Source organism: Triticum aestivum, chromosome 2B, assembly GCF_018294505.1.
Source record: "Triticum aestivum cultivar Chinese Spring chromosome 2B, IWGSC CS RefSeq v2.1, whole genome shotgun sequence".
Taxonomy (NCBI): Eukaryota; Viridiplantae; Streptophyta; class Magnoliopsida; order Poales; family Poaceae; genus Triticum; species Triticum aestivum.
This window is the reverse complement of record NC_057798.1, coordinates 384,769,123-384,775,622: the sequence shown is the minus strand read 5'-3', so window position 1 is coordinate 384,775,622 and position 6,500 is coordinate 384,769,123. Positions and strand designations below refer to the sequence as shown.

General features: G+C 47.9%; 1 long non-coding RNA gene across 1 annotated transcript; it reads right to left on the bottom strand.

The window, feature by feature from the left end:
- Positions 1-5,227: 5,227 nt before the first annotated feature.
- LOC123041260 (uncharacterized) lies at positions 5,228-6,357 on the bottom strand. Its single transcript, XR_006418443.1, has 2 exons — positions 5,972-6,357; positions 5,228-5,543 (listed from the first exon to the last, which is right to left on the bottom strand). It is a non-coding gene; the product is annotated as an uncharacterized lncRNA (long non-coding RNA).
- Positions 6,358-6,500: the final 143 nt, after the last annotated feature.

Below are 6,500 nucleotides of genomic sequence, written 5' to 3'. Positions count from 1 at the left end.
TGCCCGCTACCCGATCCATCCATACGCCCGCGCGCCCGCTACCCCGAGCCAGCCGCGGGCCCGCTACCCGTCCTTCGCCCGAGCAAGGCGCCTGCTTCGCCCGAGCCAGCCGTCGGATGTGCCTGAGCCGCAGCTGCCGCCCGCGCGATCCACCCGAGCCGCCGCGCGAGTCGTCTGCTGCTACGGCTCCACCCGAGCCATCTGAGTCGCCCGTGCCATCCCATTCCCGCCATGTCGTCCGTCACCTCCTCCGCATCTACCAACTCCAACCCGTTCGCAGACGCCAACCCTCCCGACGTCAACGACATCCACAACCCCAACATCTTCGAGCGGGTGCCGGTTCGTCTCTCGCTGGCGGACTCCTACTACTACACGTGGAAGACGTATTTTTCCCTCGTGTTTCGGGGGTATCACCTCATCGACCACGTGGACGGCACCGTCGACTCAAGCCTCGTCCCTTGAGTTCCAGGACTAGTCCATCATCGACACCATGATCATCCGCTGGTTCTTCCTCACCATCTCGCCGGACCTCTTCCAGACGGTCGTGATGGACGGTGACGATGCCTGCACCGTGTGGACCAAGATGAACGGGCTCTTCATCGACAACCAGCTCTAGCGTCGCGTTTTTTTGCAGCAAGAGTTTTTTGGGTGTCACCAGGACAACACCTCCATCGACGACTATTGTTGCCGCCTGAAGACTCTCGCTGACGACCTCCGCGATTGACGGAAAATCGATGATGACCTACTCCTCAGCACGCTCACCGTCGGGCTCAACGAGGACTTCAGCAACGCTGCAGCGAACCTCAGCCTCATCCCCAACCCGTCCTTCGCCAAGTTCGTTGCGTACCTCCGCTTGGAGGAGCGGCGGATGAAGCAGGTGAAGGCGCGGGCCATCCACACTGCCCTCGCCGCCGGCACCACCCGCGGCGCCTCCAGCCCCCGGCCGCGCCCCACCCGCAGCGCCAGCCGGCGCTGTTCCCGGCGACACCACCGTACCTGGTCACCCAGCAGCCGAGGCTGCTCCTGCTGCCCTATGGGTCGCCTGCCCCTCCCGCTGAATGGCGCCGCAGGGGTCGGCACGGTGGCGGCCGCCGCGGCGGTCAGCAGTAGCAGCCACAGGGCACCGGCCAGCCCCGTCAGCAGCAGCAGTTCTAGGTGCCCCCTTCGCGGGCCTCCGGCTACAACCCGTGGACCGGTGTTTTTCATGCCTACACCATGCCGGTTCCATGGGCTCCTGCACCGACCCTTCTCATGCCGCGCCCGCCGGCGCATCAGGCGTACTACGCGGCTCCGCAGCCGTATGGAGGATACCCACCGCCGCAGCTGAGCGGCGCCTACGGTCTCCCAGCGGCCCCGCCGCCGCCCTCGCCGGCCCTCCCGCTGCCGCCTTGGGATCCGACGCTCCTCATCGCGCAATCATAATCTCATACACCCACGCTTGTTTTAGACGTCTCATCTTACATTCTTAAGAAGTTGATCCCCACTACAAGCAATTCTCTCAACATACACAATGTCCACACCAACATCATGCCACGTCAGCCTTCAGTTTGCAAAAGAGAAATCAATTGTTCTGATTCCCCCTACGGCCACAGTGCCACTGCACCCACGGGTTTATGCAACAAACCTCAGCTGTAAGGGCATACGTACGTACACGTTGCATCTCGGCAACCTGTCCCGTCACGCTGCAACCTGGCCATTGTTTGCACTTGGGCTGCCTGGCCCAATAGTTGGCACGTGATCTGGCTTGCTCGGTCGGCTTTGGTGTTAGCCCATGTAATTACATTATTAGGTCGTTCAGGCTTCATATTCTCAGTTGTAAGTCGTATCGTTGCCTCTCTCTCTACCGCTCGCCACCGCCATTCGCCATGAAAGAAATGGCAGCCAGCAACGCAGATGAAGAGACGCCATTTATTGCCCATGGTGCAGCATTCTTCTAGTGTACAAGATGACCCTCCTATCCCCGTCCTCCACGACCCATTTATAGTAGATCACGAAGCCACTCCCTCGACTTCTAATCCCAACTCCTCCACCTCCTTTCCTTTCCTTCCCTGTCGAGTAAGGCTGGTCATAGTGGAAGTAACATAAATAGTAACATACCTGCCACATAAGCAGAAAAGATGATGTGTCACGTGATTAATGAGGAGAGAGGCAAGTAGAATAACATAATATGTTACCATCACATAGCGCTTTCCAATGCCAAATGAGTCTACTAAGTAATAAATGAAGCTCTATATGTTATCACACTTATGTTACTACCCACTATGAAGGTAGTAACATAAGGTAGTAACATGTGCATATTACTAGTCTATGTTACTCTCCACTATGACTAGCCTAAGGACTCCTTCGGCCCGGCCACGACATCGTCGTCGACCAGCGCGTCGCTAATCGCAAGATTGATCACCACACCTATGACTCGGAGTTCATGGCTTTTATCTCCTTCGTGGATCCCATCCTCAGGTTTTTCCCTGATTTTTTGATTTTATGTATATCCCTATTATAATGTCAGATATTATTCCATCTATGAAAGTGTTTGTTTGTCTTCCTACCATCTATGCCTATTCTTTTGATCTTTTTTGGAATGAGGTTCGGGCCTGAATAACAAATCTACTCGTGCTTAACACTACTGATGTAAACACATGAACTACTCTTCTTTATAATTACAGATTGCTTCTCCAGAGAACCAACACAAAATCTCATGCATGTGTCAAAGGAGAATTGCAGAAATAGCAGGAAAGGGAATTCCCACAATCACAAGAAATTGGTTTGTTTCTTAACCACATTCTGTATTAAGATGCTTAATTCCGTGCAAATATGGTTGTTTCTTCACAGGTTAGTATAGTATGGTCTAATCAATTGAGGTGAATCTTTTCCTTGAAACGCATGGATGCCAGTTCGCTTCACATTTCTTTAGGTTTTTCTGTTTTGATTTCTCAGCAATTATTTATTATTTCAATCTTTTACTGTTATTTATGCTTATGTTGCAGGCGTATGACCAATGGTTGGAAGCACCCAACTGAAACAACTGTGTGAAATGTGTCACAGAGGCTTCTAATTATCGATGTGGCAGTTCAAGGATGGACTTCTATTTTGTCATAACTCATAACAGCAGGTTTCTCCTACAAGTACAGAAATTTAGCATTGATTCCATAATAGGATATATAGGCCTATTATATATTTTTTGTACTTTTTGTTTAACCCTCATCTTCGTGTCAACTAAAAAGAAATCCTAATTTTCAGCACAAACCCATGTATATTTCTTAATTTCTGATTGTAGGATCTTGCTATCACCGCCACGCAAAGCAACTGGGTAGGCAAAGATATATCTCAAAATGTACTAACCCAATTATATTTCTCATTCTTTTTATTTTCTAGATGTGCAACAAGTATCATGTTCTTATATATCGCAATTCACTTTATATTGTGTTTGCTGTCTTATAACTGTTTTATTTTGATGTAGCCTTTCCCTGCTTGACCTACTTCTTGCAAAGTTGATATTAGGATGAGGGTGTCAAATTTTGCATCTTTTGGGCTCGGGCAAACCATCTGCCACTTTTAGCTCTTATTTTTGTGCAGCTATTCTCTCAAAGTGCTGATCACAAGTGTATATTCAGATTTTGACTATGGCATTTGTTTTTTTACTCTGCCATTTATATCATCAGAGCTATATCTAATATACGTTGTTTTCAAAAGCATTCAACTTTTTTACTTTGTGTGATTTATTTACCCTTTTCTTTATCAGTTGATTATTCTTTTCTTATGAATCATCTACGACGCCTTTTTGGATGTGTGTAGGTCATTCGTTAGGTAAGAGCTCATTATGTGTTTATTATCGGTCAGCTTTTTGTTCTCACTATCCTGAAATAAATACTACGTTGTTTTCTTCCTTATTCTATTATTGCAAGTCATTGATCTATGTTGTTCCACTACCCTCCTCACTGTGATCGCGGAGGAAATATTCTTGAAAGCCCGTGAGTGAGCTATAGATGTACGATGCAACAGTACTTTCAGGACATTGCAATTTGAGAAGATGTATCAATGTTAAATTTTCTGCATTGAAATGTGCCAAACTGATAAATATCTCACACTATCATTTATATTTTTTGTTCATATCTCTATAAATCATTTCTTAATTTCCTGCCGCAACGCACGGGGTATCATCTAGTTTTTGTTAGTATATCCTTCCGAGATGGAAAGCTTTACAACCAACATGCAAGGAGAGTTCGTTACGTCATGTGGAGAGCGTGAGAGCACGTCATGAAAAGAGCATGTGGTCTGGTTAGTGGGCGCACCTGATATTCTGAAGAAAAAACTAGACAAAGCTATGCAAAGATTCAAGTCACCTATCGACAGCTGCTATGAGTCCAACAATGATCGCCGGCGACGGTGCAGTGCAGCGGTGAATCTCTCCAGAAGCACAAGCATGCCGAGTGCCGACGACAGGCCAAACGTCAGCCTGAGAGATGCAGGGAACGTTCGCCCAGGTTCCATGGTGAGAAAACTGCCACTCAAAGACACAGGAACATTTTTTATTATAAGCGCCACTTGTGCGGACCTGGCCGTGAAACATCTCTTGCTCTTTAGGATCACGGAGAAGAACCACTGTAGAAATTAAATGAATTTGAAGTTACTACTCCCTTCGTCCGGAAATGCTTGTCGTAGAAATGACTAAAAGTTGATGTATCTAACACTAAAATACGTCTAAATACGTTCAAATATTTCCGGACGGAGGGAGTATAAAATAAACATTGTGAACTGTCGCATGAGGGAGCTCGGCTGGGGCTGGCCTGGTTGAGCAGATAGCAGATGCAAGATCGAATTGAGATGTGTGTTTGGTGTACTTGCATGATATGGGCCATGCTCACCTCAGATGTTGCTTGGTAGGGTGCATGAGGCCAAAATAATATGAGAGATGTGGAATTTGATTCTAGGTATTTGTACATGGATTTAAAATAATTAGCAGATAGTTTTGGTGACATGCACTCCAACTCAGATATCTTTGCTGATTGAAGTAAAATTAATATGATAAATATACTCCCTCCGTTCCTCCGCTCCTAAATGTAAGTCTTTTTAGATATTCAAATGTACTACCACATACGGATGTATATAGACATATTTTAGAGTGTAGGTTCATTCATTTTGCTATATTTTAGAGTGTAGGTTCATTCATTTTGCTGTATGTAGTCACAAGTTGAAATCTCTATAAAGACATATTTAGGAACGGAGGGAGTAGATAAGAAATCATAATATCCTGACTCTTGCAAATTTCATATGAAGATCCTTTGAATCAAAGAGGCAGCTAAACAGGGAAAGAAAACAAATGAAAATCCATGTACTACTATGTGTACTCCATTGTCAACATTCATGAGGTCCTATATTTTGCATACATACACACAGAACAGCTAGCTCCGACCTCCAAAGGCACTTTTTACTGTATATCTGCTCTAGCTAGCTGATCTCTTGATCCCAACAGCACAAATACAAAACAAAACTAGGTTGTCTCTCTTGTTCTTCTTCCTCTAGCTAGCTGATCTCTTGTTCTTCTCCTGATCAAATCAAAAGAAAAATATGCACAGATTATTCGTGAAGTCAACAAATTATTCATGGTGTTACAAAAAACATGCAGAATCATCTCTAATCCATAGGATCGCACAGCCAGATCGGGCCTCTACAAGGCCAGCGGCCGAACCAATTAGGAGATCGAGCTGCTCAACCGGCAAGGGCAAACCGAGCAGGTCTGTGCTGTTCACACGGGCTGCCGGCAGCTCCCATAGGCAGATCGGCCAGGCGGCCGCGGGTGCACGGCGGGTGCGCGCGCGCACGTAGTCTACGTGCCGCCGGAGTCCCGTGCCTGCTCCCACGGCCGGGCGGGCGGCCGCGAGCGACGGCGAGCAGGTCGCCAGAAGCTGGGGACGGGAGGGAGGGACTAGATCTTGGGACAGGAGGGAGGGGGAAGAGAGAAGGAGAGCTTTACCTTGGCACCGGCGAAGAGGAGATGCGGCAGCGGATGGGAGAGAGAGCGGCGGAGAGAGGGGAAATGCGAGCCGACGGGATCGGAAGAGGAGACCTAGCTCGCAACTTTTGGGAGATTGGATCATTTGCCCCACTTTACTTGGGCATTAAATGATTTGCCCCATTTTACATAGGATTAGATCATTTGCCCCACTTTTCATTTTTCTTTTGATGATTTGCCCTTTCCAATTACTGTAATCATTTTCGATTTTGTATCCCTTTTTTCTCCATGCGAAAAGACACAATTACCCCTGTGGCTAATTTACAATTCTTCTCCGCTTTTGGACTGATATTGCATCGACGAGCTCACTATTCTTCTTTCCTCTGTTCTTCTTTCCCCAGTACACATACGAGAGGAGGCCGACGATGGCACTTTGGCCCTGATCTTGGCAGCAGCGGCCTAGCGCGGCAGCTCCCGCTGCAGATCGTCGGCCGGCGCCGGCTGCTCCGCTGCAGCTCGGCGGACCGGCGTGTCCCGGGGCTCCCACTGC